The 13426-nt window shown below is 44.0% G+C and overlaps 1 protein-coding gene across 1 annotated transcript in view; it reads left to right on the top strand.

Moving 5' to 3' along the window:
• Nucleotides 1–672: 672 nt before the first annotated feature.
• Nucleotides 673–13426, top strand: part of TMEM248 (transmembrane protein 248) — a 30394-nt gene continuing 17640 nt past the window's right edge. The window contains 1 exon segment of the mRNA XM_079120220.1: nucleotides 673–912. The gene's annotated coding sequence lies outside the window, so the exon portion shown is untranslated.

The raw sequence follows: 13426 nt of genomic DNA, 5'->3' as shown, positions 1-13426 counted from the left end.
GGGATCATGCTGCACCGTATCACCTTGTGATTTGCTCTCCTCCAGTGGTACATCCTGAGATCCACTCCTCGGCGCATGAACTTTATTCAAGGATTTTCACTGCTCTTTTCTGCTCGATTATACGTGCACAGACCAAGTCTGTTCTTACTTGTCACTCACGGGCACCTTTTATTTCCCCCGATTTTCAATGACTACGACGGCGCTGCATTCTCGCGCAGGACGTGTGTATCTGGGTGTGCTGGAGAATCTGCACAGAACGATACCCCGCCCATCTTTTTGTGGCGGTGCCGGGAACCTCGTCCAGGCTTCGCGCGTGGGAGGCGCTCACTGACTGCACCCGGCCCCCAATCATCCCTCCACCGGCAGAGATCAACCCGCGAGCACAGAGACGCGCCGCACGCGGGCGCCCGCACCCCCGCGGTCACCAACGCGCCGACGCGCACGCCCTGTCTGTCCTCCCCACCGTCACGCATCGCACACTCCAAAGGCCCGCAGGAACCCAGCCGCTACGTGCGGCGCGCACACCTTTGCGCACAGCACGCCGACGTACCGCGCACGCGCGCCACGCCCTTGCGCGGATCCACGAGCTTTCGCCACGCAGGCCTTCACCGGCACGCCCTGCCGGGAGGCGGGACTCCGGCCTACGATTGGAGGAAGCTTGTCCCGGCCGCGCCGCCGTCCACGCCGGCGTCAGGGGTCACGCAGCGCTGGCGGTGGCGTGGGTGTTTTTCACCCGGAAACCGCGGCGGCCGGAGCCCGTGAGGAGCCGACTGCGGCGGCGGGAGCCGGTGGGCTCTGGTCCTCGCGGCGCGGCGGGGAGAATGGTGCCGGGAGACCGCGGGCCCGCCGCGCGCTGCCGCCTGTGAGCCCCGCGCGGCCGGGGCGCCCGCCCAGCCGCCGGCCCGCGGGAGGGTGAGCCGGGAGGGCCGGGAGGGAGGCTGGGGAGTAGGGAGGACTGGGAGGAAGACCGGGAGGCCGGAGAGGGAGACGAGGAGGGCCCGGAGCGAGGCCGGGAGGCCGGAAAGGGCGAACTCGGCTGAACCCGGAGGCGGGAGGCCGGGCGGGCCGAGCCGGGGCGGGAGCGAGGGCCGGGCCCCGGGCGCTGGCGGGCCTGGCTCCGGTGCGGGCGGTGCTCGGTGTGCGGGCTGCACCCGGCGCGCAGGAGGGGCGGGCTTGGTGTGTGTGGCCTCGCGTCTCCGCTCCTGCGCGTCCGTCCGGGAGGCAGACAGTCGCGCTTCCTGGACGGGCCCCCTCGGGAGCACGGCCAGCCTGCCGTGCTGCTCCAGCCGCCCTGGCAGCTGCCGAGGCCCTTGGTTGGAGCGGATCTTCGCTGGCAGATGACGGCCCTCGCCGGCGACCAGTGGGAAGCCGCCCCGGAGCTTGCCTGCGGAGACTGGGGCTCGGCCTGGGAGGCAGTGGGAGGAGAATGCCCCGGGCCGCCGTGACTCCTCGACGCGTTGCTTTGCACCTGTAGTGTCCCCTGTCGGTCAGCTCGGGTTCTGGGCTCTGAATGCCATTTGCACCTGTAGTGTCCCCTGTCGGTCAGCTCGGGTTCTGGGCTCTGAATGCCATTTGCACCTGTAGTGTCCCCTGTCGGTCAGCTCGGGTTCTGGGCTCTGAATGCCGTTTGTAGATGAATGCACCGTCAGTGCTTAGCGGGCAAGGGTACTTTCTACTTGCTCGTCTAAGGAATCTGGAAAGAAGTAGTGCTATTGCATACCGGAGACTCTCTTCTTGACTCGGAATTGGTGTACTCCCAGGAGTGAGGAGATGCTGTGCTGAGGTTATAGTAAAGGTGCTGGTAGAATTTCTGTGGCCTGGTCCAGGTGGACTGGAATCAGGGCTGGAGCATCGTGGTACTAAGGTCACCAGATGCTGATTATTTTGGGCTCTAGCCGCAGGTGCTCTATGGAGGAGCGAGTGGGATGTAAATACCGTTTCTGCCTGCAAGGAAGCAGTAAACTAAAACGTGGCGGGACTGAATTAGCATAGGACTGTAACTGCTGTTAGGGATTTTGTTAGGGTTAGCTTCAGAAAAAGCTTCATAGAAGTGACCTTTGAAGTGGACCTAGGAAGATCAGGAGGATTTGGTTCATTGAGAATCAGCTGGGAAAATGGAAAAGCCAGGGTTAGTTGGTGATAGAGCACCCAGACTGGGTAGTTGGGCAGTAGGTCCCTCGAAGTATTAACAGGCAGCTGGTTAGGGTTAAATGTTAGAGGCAAAAGCAAATACTAACTACCCAGCTGGTTTCAGGTTGATTTCTTGGTTCTAAAGAATTGTTTTATTCGGTGAGTCTTTCTTATTCTAGTAGGAAGTCTGTGGCAAAAAACAGTGCTTAGCTTATTTTGAGGACAGTGAAAGAGATGCTGATTGTCATTCCTGTGTGGTATTAACCATTGGGAAATTAAATTTGGTGTCTGCGAGTTGTTTCAGTGCTCGGAAGTGGTTTGCAGGAGCAGGGGTCTAGTATGGTCTCAGCAGCTATGGCCAGATGACAAACAAGTTCTTTAGTTGTCTTCTGAGTTTTTCTTTTTCTTTTCTTTCTTTTTTTGGGGGGGAGGAGGGAGGTGGGGGGCACTTAACCACTGAGCCACATCCAGGCCTTTTTATTTTTATTTTGAGACAGCCTCACCAAGTTGCTGAGGGTGTTACTGAATTGCTAAGACTGACTTTGAACTTGGGATCCTCCTACCTCAGCCTCCCATGCTGCTGGGATTAAAGATGTGTGCCACTGCCCCCGGTTCCTGAGTGTTTTTAATGATGTCTTGTCCACTTCAAAGAGAGGCTATTTGTTTCTCTTACCCGGTGTTGTTGAAGAACTTTTGAAGCCATTCAAACAGAATACCGTGGTGTTTCTTTGGGACGATTGATCTCAGGATCTCACTGGCTTCAGTCGCATCTTTGAACATGCTCAGGAATGCACCGCTTTCACTGTTTCATGCTGCTTTTTGACTCTCCTTCCTTCTCCACTCCTTGTTCTAGCTCTTCATCATTTCAAGCATCTGAAAAAGTGGTCCTGCAAGGGTTCACAGTATAACATACCGCAGGAGTGGTGGTGGTCTGTGGAATGTTTTCAGTATTTACATGCTTACCTATAAGAGGGGATTTAACTTTTGTTCTTTAAACCCTTGATATTTCAGTTAAATTGAAAATTGAAATTAAGAAAAGAGAGTTCTTAGCAAACTGGATATTCTGTGGGGTTTATTTGGACAAACTTGGATTAACTTGTCTTTCCCAGATGGAAATCAAGCTTTACAAAGATCTGTAGCACTGTGTGTGTGTAATTTTGTACCTCACTGTAATCCTGGAGCCACATGGCAGTCTGTGAAGTATGGTTATTTACCCACTGGGCTTTTGTGCTCTTTGGCTGTGAGTACTGTTTTCAAAGCATTTCCTGATATTTGCATTGAGTTTTAATGTTACAAGATTTTATATTGAGTCTGGAGCGTTCATCTAATCTCAGCATCTCTCATGACTTTTTTTTTTTTTTTTTTTTAAGGATTTCTTTTTTTTATATTTTTTTTTAGTCATTGATGGACATTTATTTCTTTATTTACATGCGGTGCTAAGGATGGAACCCAATGCCTCACACATGCAAGTACTCTACCACTGAGCCACAACCCCAGCCCATGACTTATTTTCTCAAATATCCATTAATTAAGCCCCAGAACATTAAATTTTAATACAGGAGTACTTGTAATTTTGTTTACAATGGTCAGCTAGTTAAAAACAAACAAATTATTTTTTAGTCTTGAAACTGTGGTGAATTTAGTTTTTTAAAGAGAGAAGGGCATGTTGGAAATTGCCATAGTTTAATGTTATGTATTTGAAAATGGAATAATAAGAACATTAATTGTGAGTAAAAATCAAGCTAAAATTTAAAATTTGAAAATAAGTGATTGTAGACTGTTACTGTATCAGCCTATGTCCTTTCATTTTGTCTTTATGAGACTACTGTTGTATAAGTTGCACATTTAGCCCCAAAATTTTAGCTTTATGCCTTGTTATAATTTCTTTTTTGATCATTTTGAATTATCATGAGTTTACAAGTTGTATCTGAGTAAGACATAAGAAACCATTGGCAGAAGAGAGTTCTGGTCGTCTTTGCTTTATGCTCTGATGAGGTAGGGGATGCCTTGATGGAACATTTCACACTTCATAAACAGTTTATTTAATTGCACTTTTATTGAAGTCAGTGGCTACAGTATACTGTGTGTGTCCATGACATGTGAAATTGGTTTGTTTTTCATTTGGGCATTTGACTTGAAACTCTTACCAATCCTGGTGTTGTGATTGGTGGCACAGTTTTTGTGGTTGGACGGCAAGTCAGAATCCATCTCTGCTGTTTATTTGTAGTGTGACCTTGTACAAATTACTCAACCATAATAATGTCTACCTAGCAATGTTGGGAAGATTAAAAAAATTGTATGTAAAGCACTTGGAATGGTGTCTGGTATGTGGCATATTTTAAGTGGTAGTTATTAGGAATGCTATTTTCTCTCTCCTTAGCCCTTGGTAATCTGTTTTCTGCCTCTGTCATTCTAATGAAAGGGGTTTGTTTACATTATTATGATGTCTTGATTTCAAAATTGTGTGACTGCTTTTAGTCTTCATGTCACTGGATAAGGTTGACTCTTCATTCAAACCTGTTGTTTTTATGAGGCAGTGGTAGAACTTCACGGTTAAAGCATGAACTCTAGGGGCCAAGTGGATTTTAATCCAGGTTCACTTACTAGGTGACATTGAACAAATGAGCAAACCCCTGATGCCTTCATTTCCTCATTTCTAAAATGCAGATGATTTAAGAATCCTATAGAATATGTGCAAAACTCTAGAACAGTGCCTCTCTCCATGAAAGTAGGCAATAATGCCAGTGTTACCAAGCATCTTCTTGGTGTTGGGACTGTCTGAGGTGGGAGGAATGCCCAGACAGCAACATGGAGATGAGAGACATGAGCAGGATGCATTTGGAGTTAAGTTTGACTAAGGAAAGCACCATCAGTGGGATGGAGAGCTGCTTTCAAGAGTCATTTGAGAGGTGGAAGCCCCTGGATTTGAACTGTTTGGTTGTGCGAGAGTGTGAATCAAGAATGACTAACAGGGGTACTGGTAGATGGCTCTCCTTCAGGAGGAGCAGGAAACTGTTATCTACTTGTGTGTTTTGATCTTGTTGGTTCAGTGGCCTGTGGGTCATCTAAGTAGAGTTCCCAAAGCTGGGTGTTGGATCTGCAAGTTAGGAGACCTAGCATAGGCATGATTGAGTGTGGGACATGTGAGTGAGCGTGTCGCCCTTGAACAGAAGTCCTAGCTGGAACACCAGCTTTTGAAGAATGAGGAGGAGGGAAGGTCCAGGTGAGTACTGGCCTGGGTGTCAGGTGCTCTGCAGGGTGGCCAAGAACTGCAGCGCAGGCTTTGGACTTGGCATGTCAGAGGTAATGGAGACCTTAGAGTGTTCTTGGTCTTCTTTGCTTCCCACTCGTCCTTTTGAAGGTCTGTTCTGTCTGCACTTCCTGCTTTGTGATAGGACGGGAGGAGGGTCACTACTGCCAGCTCTGGTGCTTGGGCTGGCACATGCTTTCTTTGATGCCAAGAAGTGCCCTCATGTCGGCTACATCTTGGATGATCTGCTGTTACATCCATTACTCTTTGTTAGGCTCAGAGTTTGTAACCCTTGGCTTTGAGGTCCTTCAGATGTCTCAGATATCGTAGGATATTTGAGAAATATAAACTTGTGTGTGTGTGTGTGTAGTGCTGGTTATCAAATCCAGGTCCACCTGTGTGCTAGGCAAGTGCCCTACTGAGCTGTGAACACCCCCCCTTATTTTAATTTTTGTATGAAAATGAGCCCTTCTCCCACATCAGAGTGGCTTCTTGCTGTTCTCAGCACAAGACCAGTGTGTTTCTTGATGGGCTTATACAGCAGACTTGCCTCTCACCCGCCTTCTCCCTGTGACCTCCTCTCCGCCCCCAACTCCCAGCTTCTCTCAGGTATGATTATAGGAGAACTTTAAGTAATCTCCCATTCAACCTGAGCTAGGAAGTCTTGTTGAGGTTGAATGGTGGTTTTGTTTTTCATATGAAGTGAACTTTTTGCTCTGGGTCACAGGTAGTGGTTTAATGTGTCTTAAATGAAAACAAATAGATAAATATGAAACTAGGAATATTGTCTGGGAGTTTAGAATCCCTCTCCAGGGGTTTTAGTTTAAAACTAGAATAAAGCTAGTTCACAGTTACTTTGACAAGTAACCATGTGATCCACTGGGAAGTGCTTGGGTTTGGGAGAGAGGAAGGGAAGCTGAGAGGCCTCCTGTGCCTGTGTCAGGAATGTGAGTGTGCTTCTTTCTATGGAGTATTCAAGCAGGTTGCAGACATCCTCTCCACTGGTGGCTCGGGGGCCCCCTCTTGTGCTTATCCTTCCTCTACACAACTGTGTTTGTCTCCTTACTTAAAAAATTAGCCCTCTACCCCCCCACCCTTTCACCTGAACTAATGAAGTTTAGCTGTTGCCTCAGTTTCCCCTGAGTACTTGTTCTTACTTTTCATCATTGAATTCTTTCCTGCCAGAGTCTATTAGTTTTGGAGGTTACCAGGGTCTTGCCAGATGCAGAGCTCAGTTTCCCCTGAGTACTTTGTATTTTATTTCATTATTTTTGTTTATATCTATTTTTGTGTTGTACAGTAGTGGGGATTGAATCCAGGGCTTTACATTTATATGCTAGCCTAGTGCTGTACCCCGACTGAGTACTTTTAAGGAACGGAGAGGTGCAGGAATCTTGTATTCTTAGCGGTTGTTCCCTGTGTAGCCTTTGTCTGGAACTCTTCTCCCTGCCTTGCAGGACACCTCCCATCATGGGCACCTTCTGGTGCACGACCACCCTTCTCTCCTTGTCTCCTTTGCTCCAGTGGAGGAGCCTATGTTTGTCAGGAGAACGATGCGCCTCCTGTCCCTGGAACCTGCAGCGCCTCCTGGTCTGGAGAAGCTGTCTCCGAATGCTCCTTCTCATTTTGTGCTTGGATTTCTCAGAGTCCTCAAAGTACAGTTCACCCTAAGTCCTCTAAATGCAGATTGCTGTGAATTAAGGATTACCTTGGAAACAGAACAGGTTGGAAGACTGTCTTGCTTTCTATTTTCTAGGGCGATTAAAGAAATCATTCTTTTAAGTTCTGTTTATTTATTTATTTATTTTCATGGCACTCTTAGCTATGTTCCCAGCCTATTTATTATTTAGGGTGCTGGGGACTGAACCCAGAGGCACTTTGCCACTGAACTACATCCCCAGCCCTTTTAAATTATTTATTATTATTATTATTATTATTATTATTATTATTATTATTATTATTTTGGGTACTGGGGCTTGAACTCAGGGAAACTCAACCACTGAGCCACATCCCCAGCCCCATTTTGTATTTTATTTAGAGACAGGGTCTCACTGAGTTGCTTAGGGCTTCACTGAGTTGCTGATGCTGGCATTGAACTTGTGATTCTCCTGCCTCAGCCTCCTGAGCTGCTGGGATTACAGGTATGCACCACCTTACCTGGCTAAATTTTTTATTTTGATACAGGGTCTTACAAGTTGCCCAGGCTGGCCTGGTATGCTCAATCCCTCACCCTCCCCAATAGCTGGGATTATAGGTATGTGCCACTGCATCTGAATTTAAAGTTCTGTTTTTTTCCTGTTTATTGTCTTTATTAATGAAGAAGATGAATGGAATTGAAATTTGTTTTATTTTGACTGCTCACAGGATCAGCAGAATTAATGATGGTCTTATTTATAAATTTTATTGTTGAAATTATTAGAAATGAGGCTAGGGTTGTATCTCAGTGGTAGCATGTTTGCCAAGCATGTGTGGATTTGATCCCCAGTAGCACAAAAAGAAAAAATTACTTGGATGGAATGTAGATTTGTGATTACAATTTTTAAAAATATTTTGTTTTAGTTGTGGGTGGACACAATACCTTTATTTTATTTTTATGTGGTGCTGAGGATCGAACCCAGGGCCTCACGCATGCTAGGCAAGTGCTCTACCACTGAACCACAGTCCCAGCCCCATGATTACAATTTTTAAGGAAGAAGAAAGGTACGTGCAGTCCCATCAGTGAGAGAGCCACCAGTGTTCACGTTGGAGAGTGTGTTGCCTTTTTTCCATGTGGGTGCTTGCTCTGGAACACATTCTTCAAAAACCTAAAATAGCCTCACTCCTTGTAGAATCTGAACACATAACAGACTTTTTTTTTTTTTTCCATGTTACTATTCCTTAAACAGTACAGTATAACTACTGTTTGCATAGCACTGGCTATTAGGCATTATTAATAATCTAGAGATGTTTTAAAATTTATAGGTGTATTGCTAAGTTATATGCAAATACTACACCATTTTATCTGAGGAACTTGAGCCCCTGCTGCTCTTTGGTGACCAGGGAGAGTGGGATCCTGCAGTCTCGCAAGGGACAAAGGACAACTGTATGTTACTTCAGGTACTGTAGGGGTTTTTTTAGTTGTAGATGACACAATAGCTTTCTTTTTGTTTGTTTATTTTTATGTGGAGCTGAGGATTGAACCCAGTGCTTCACATGTGCTAGGCAAACGCTCCACCACTGAGCCACAACCCCAGCGCAGGTCCTGTGTTTTTAAAGGCTGCATTGTTTTCCTCCTCCAGAGTCATCATACTTCATTTAACCAGTTCCCTCCTAGTGTTGAATGTCCAGTTTCCACTTTTCCTCCTTTAAAGGCTCTTAAGATAAGCATCTGTTTTCAACTGTTGATGTTTCATAGGCTGGGTTCTTAGAAGTAGCAAGGCAGGGGTGAAAGTGTGCCAGATTTGACTCTGTTGATATGTATGGCGGGGTGGCTTCCAGAGGTTGTTCACACAGTCCTCCCCTGTCCCCTGGTTAAGTGACTTGTGTTCCTCCTGTAACCTGTGGATTCCTTGGGGTATCTTTTGGACAGTCTTAGTGTTTTCACTGGCTTTAGTCCCGTCTGGTATGAACCATCGGTGTTGAGTGGTAGGTGTTGGTGAACTTTAGTCCCACCTTTCTGTGCTTGTTGAACTGCCTTTGCACTGTGTTTTGTGAACCTTGAATCTCTGGACTTTTCAGGGGCAGCTCCACAGCTTTGAGCATTTCTCTCTCTTTCCTGGTGAGTTCCAGGACTCTAATTGGAGTTGGAATGAATTTAGGGAAAGGGTCAGAAGAGTACTTTTTCTTCTTTCTTTTCTTCAAACAGAACTTAGTTTATTCTTTAATTGAAAGTAGCATTTACTATTGCAAAGCTTATAGCAGATTTCTTGTAACTATTTGCAGAGAAAATAAATTTATTTAACCTTTATTAATTTCTTGTTTGAAAATGCCTGTGAATGGTAGAAAGAGATTTTGTTGTTGTTTTTTTTTGTGTGTGTTTGGTGCTGGGGATCGAACCCAGGGCCTTGTGCTTGCAAGGTAAGCACTCTACCGACTGAGCTATCTCCCCAGCCCAGAAAGGGATTTTAAATTTGTAAACTCTTTGGACTACTTACAGTATTATTGGAAAATGGCTTTGCCTGTTTAATGACTACCGTTGGCCTATTCTGGAAATTACCCAGCATTAAAATGGCTTACATTGACAATATTAGCTAGCTTGGGTATATTTATGTTGATGTAGCTCAGTGTTTAACTTTAAAAAAAAATGTTAGTTGTAGATGGACACAGTGCCTTTATTTATTTTTTAGTAGTGCTGGGGATTGAACTCAGTGCTTCACACATGCTAGGCAAGCGTTCTACCACTGAGCCACAACCCCAGACCTTTAGTGTTTGGATTTTGATGTGACGTGGTTGTGATGACTGTTGGTTCTCTCTAGAAGTGATCTTCACCCCTTTTTAATGGTGAGATGAGGTCTTGCCATGTTGCTTAGACTGCCTCAAAACCTTGGGCACAAGTCCCTCCCCTGACTTAGGCCCTTTGATTGGTCTGCAGGCATGTACCTTTGTGACTGGCGTAGAAGTGAATTTTTTTATTTGTTTTCAGGGTGGTGGGGATGGAATCAGGTCTCCCACATGCTGGTAAGTGCACTACTGAATCACACCCCCAGTTTTAATTCTGTATTTTTTTTCTCTTGTTTCCCTGAATGTTTCATAATGGGAACTTCAGGTAGTGAATGGATTATTTTTCAGGTTTTGGTATATTTTATTTTAAATAAATTGAATCAACACTGTTGATGTGTTTTTGCTTCTCAATCCTGTTAATTTTAACCTAATTAATCTTTTCTAGATTTATTTTAAAAGTTTGTTTTAAGCCTGGACTTAGTTGATTCATTCATTTAATGAACTTGCTTTTTTTATGGGGGAGGTTACTGGGAATTTAACCCACGGGTGCTTAACCACTGAGTCACAGCCCCAGCACTTTTTTTTTGTTTTGTTTTGTGACAGGGTCTTGCTAAGTTGCTTAGGGCCTCCCTAAGTTACTGGGGCTGGCCTTGAACTTGTGATCCTCCTGTCTCAGCCTCCTGATTCACTGGGATTATAGGCCTATGCCACCATAACTGACTGTGTTTTTAAAATCACTTTTTTAAAAAAATCAGACTTTTTTCTTTCCTTGTTTTTGAAGGGGGCAGTATTAGGTCTCAAGCCCAGTGCCTTGCACATGTTTGGCAAGAGCTCTTCCCCGAAAGCTCTAATAACCTATTTTTAATTTATTTTATTTTCATTTAAAAATATTATTATATTTTGTGGTACTGTGGATTTAAGCAAGGGATGCTCTATCCCCAGCTTTTTTTTTTTTTTTTTTTTTTTAATTTTGAGACAGGAACTCACTAAGGTGCTGAAGCTGCCTCAGCCCAGAGTTGCTGGGATTACAGATGTACACCACCACATCCGGCTAATTACCTATTTTTAAAATTTAATTACTTCTTTAACTGGTACATAAAAACATAAAAATTATGTACATTAATGAGGCAATATGATTCAGTACATGTATACTTGTGTAATGTTTAAATCAGGATAAATCTTTCTCTTCAGACATTCATAATTTATGATAAAACTTTCAAAATCTTTTCCTTTAGTTTTTTGAAATACACAATACATTGTTATCACATGTAGTCACTTGCTTATTTAACTTAGTACTCACGGATAACCTTTCCCCACCTTCCCTTCTCAGTTGCCTGTCTTATGTCTAGACCCTGAGATGCAGAGACGAGGTGATGCATCCACCCTGAGGCTGACAACTTGGTTGGGAATATAAACTTAAACAGGCAACAGCATTCAGAAGCCTCAGGCTTGCGCAAGAAATTTTACAGGTGTAGCGGATGCTTAAAAGTGAACATGGTCACTTCTCTCCAAGGGGTTGCTGGGAGGGACCTGGAAAAGTTCTGTAGAGGAGGGAACCGTTGTGTCTTGGGAGAGGGTGAAAGGAAAGTAGTTCATGAAAGTTGAGAGGACCAGTGGAATTAAAAACTTCAAGCTACACCTTTGTCCAGTTTGTTCTGGGAATTGCAAGCAGGTGGAATAAGGGATGTTGAGAAGCAGACAAGCCGTAGCTCACGTAGACTGCCGTTCTAAGACACATGGACTTGATCTTGTGGTCATCTGGAGCTCTGAAAGATTTCGGCAGGAACATGATTAGATTTGCATTTGGAAAAATCACTCTGACAGTAGCATGGGGCTGGATTATTTGACAAGTAGTAGAGAGATCCAATTGAGACTTTTAGAGTCAAAAAAGAGGTGATGGATTGCAGAAGGAAATGAAAAAACAAGGGACAGAAAGGAGGTGTTAAAGAAATAGACTTGTTGGTTTTCAGAATGGCTTGGGTACAGATGTTAGACTGAAGTCTAGGGCGTTTCCTGAGGATTGAACTGAAATGGAGAACATTGGAAGAGCCAGGGTGGCCAGGAAAGCAGATGTGCTTAACTTTGGACATGGAGCTCATTAGTACAGAGGTGTTGGGAGGGAACTGGGACATGGAGGTCTCAGAGGTGCAGAGGACCGAGACAGGTGTTAGTCTTTGTCGTCCAAGATGAGCGAAGTGGGTGGATCTGAAGTATGTTTTTGGAAGAAAAGCAACAGTGTGCTGTTGGGTTATTGGTAGAAGAGCTGAGAGGAATACAGCTATAGGAGGGACATGCAGTGCAGTTTGTATTATGAAATGCTTAGTTAGCAAAGAAAACTCAAAAGACATGAGTTGAGATTTCAATTGACGGAGTTAGAAAAACTCAACTGAGTAAATCCAAAGAAAGCAGGTGAGAAAAAATAAAAAATGTATAGAATGGGGGATGCATCTCAGTGGTAGAATGTTTGACTAGTATATGTGTTTGAGGCCCCAGGTTCAGGCCCTAGCACGGCAGGAAAGAAAAGTATAGAAATTACTGAAACTAGAAAACAAAAAAGAGATCCAGATATAAGCTCCAAAACCAAATACTGGTCCTTTGAAAATATGAATATGACAAAGCTCTGAAAAGGTTTATAGAAAAGAAGAGAAGGTGAACACGAAAATCATGTACTGAAGAAAACATAACTACAGATACATTAAAAATTGAACAAATCACAAAATGATATTGTCAAAAAGTCTAAAAGCCAACGTAAAATGGATAATTTGTTAGAATACTGTATCTTGTCAAAATTGATTCTATAGAAATGGAAAACAGATTTATAGCCATTAAAAAACATGATTAAGTGCTGGGGATATGACTCAGTTGCCTTGCATGCACAAGGCCCTGGGTTCAATCCCCATTAACACAACAAAGAAAAACAAAACAAAACTGTGATTAAGTTAGGTTGACCCCACCAAAATACTGAACTAAACAAAATCTTGACAGACTCAGATGATTTTCTGGCCAACGTCTTTCAAATTTCTTAAGATATAGAAGTACGTAACTCACATTGTTCTAGAAAGTGAATAAATACAGGCTATGGTAGTGGCCTATAATTTTCTTATCTCACTTATGAATGGATATGAAAATTTAAAATAAAATTTAGGAAACATAACATTAGTGTAGTTTTAAAATATCATGAACAGTGGCTGGGATTGTAGCTCTGTGGTAGAGCGTGTGCTTTTCATGAACGAGGCTGTGGGTTTAATCCCCAGTGCCAGGGCAAAAAACAGCCACAACAAAAAAAATGAGCACATCAAACTTATGTAGAGTGCAAATATTAGTCAACATGAAAAAGATTAAACAGTTCATATTAAGAGATTAAAGGAGAAAAATTGATTGCTTAGAAAATTGCAGAAGCAGTATTCATTAAAATATAGCACTTGGCTAGGGAGTGTAAGCTCATTGCTGGAGTATATACTTAACATGCAAAATGCTGTGAGTTCAATCCCCTGCACCAAAATTAAGATTAAATTAAAATAACATTTTAAAAAAAATATATTTTTAGTTGTGGATGGACATGATATCTTTATTTATTTTTTTATGTGGTGCTGAGAATCTAACCCAGTGCCTCACATGTGCTAGGCA

This window comes from Sciurus vulgaris (assembly GCF_902686455.1).
Source record: "Sciurus vulgaris genome assembly, chromosome: 18".
NCBI lineage: Eukaryota > Metazoa > Chordata > Mammalia > Rodentia > Sciuridae > Sciurus > Sciurus vulgaris.
This window is presented reverse-complemented; position numbering and strand designations above follow the sequence as displayed.